Source organism: Aptenodytes forsteri, unplaced genomic scaffold (assembly GCF_000699145.1).
Source record: "Aptenodytes forsteri isolate BGI_AS27 unplaced genomic scaffold, ASM69914v1 Scaffold152, whole genome shotgun sequence".
Taxonomy (NCBI): Eukaryota; Metazoa; Chordata; class Aves; order Sphenisciformes; family Spheniscidae; genus Aptenodytes; species Aptenodytes forsteri.
In genome coordinates, this window is record NW_008795937.1 from 28332 (window position 1) to 29263 (window position 932).

Sequence of the window (932 nt, forward strand, 5' to 3'; positions counted from 1 at the left end):
TTGGGCCACCTAGACCCCCGCTGGGCCACCTAGATCCTCACCAGGGCTCCCAGAACCCCTTTGGGCCACCTAGCTCTTCACTGGACCACCTAGAACCCTATTGGGCCACCTTGATCCTCGTCAGGCCACCTAGAACCCCATTGGTCCTCCCAGAACCCATGTGAGCTAGCTAGATGCCCGTCAGGGCAGCTAGATCCTCTCACCAGGGCTCCCACAACCCCTTTGGGCCACCTAGCTCTTCACTGGACCACCTAGAACCCTATTGGGCCACCTTGATCCTCGTCGGGCCACCTAGAACCCCATTGGTCCTCCCAGAACCCATGTGAGCTAGCTAGATGCCCGTCGGGGCAGCTAGATCCTCATTGGGCCAGCTACTGCCCCGTTGGACCACCTAGATCCCCATTGGACCGGCTAGATCCCTACTGCACCACCTAGAACCTCATTGGGCCACCCAGAACCTGCTTAGAGCCCCCCATGACCGGGGGTGGGGGCACCCGTGACCCATTGGGACACCCAGATCCCCTCGGAGCGCCTAGAACCTGGTTGGGGCACCTAAGACCACGGTTGGGGCATCCGTGACTGGGGTTGGGGCACCTAGAACCTGGTTGGACCACCTCGACCTGGGTTGGGGCGCCCGTGGCTGGGCTTGGGCACCCAGAGGGGACGGGGTGACAGCGGTGGCACACCCCCAGGCCCAACGGGAGCCGGGCAGAGCCCACGGCCTGGCGGGCGGTGGTGGGCCGGCTGCGGCTGCAGGAGACGGGGGGCCAGGAGAGGACGGGTGAGAACGGTGCCGGGACACCTGGGTCCCCCCCCTTGCACCCCGTGCTGGATCACTGGATGGGGCCACGTGGCTGAGTGGCTGAAGGGCCGGGACACCTGGGTCCCCTGGGGCTGGGGGGGCTGGGGCCCCACGGAGGGGGGGCTCCTTG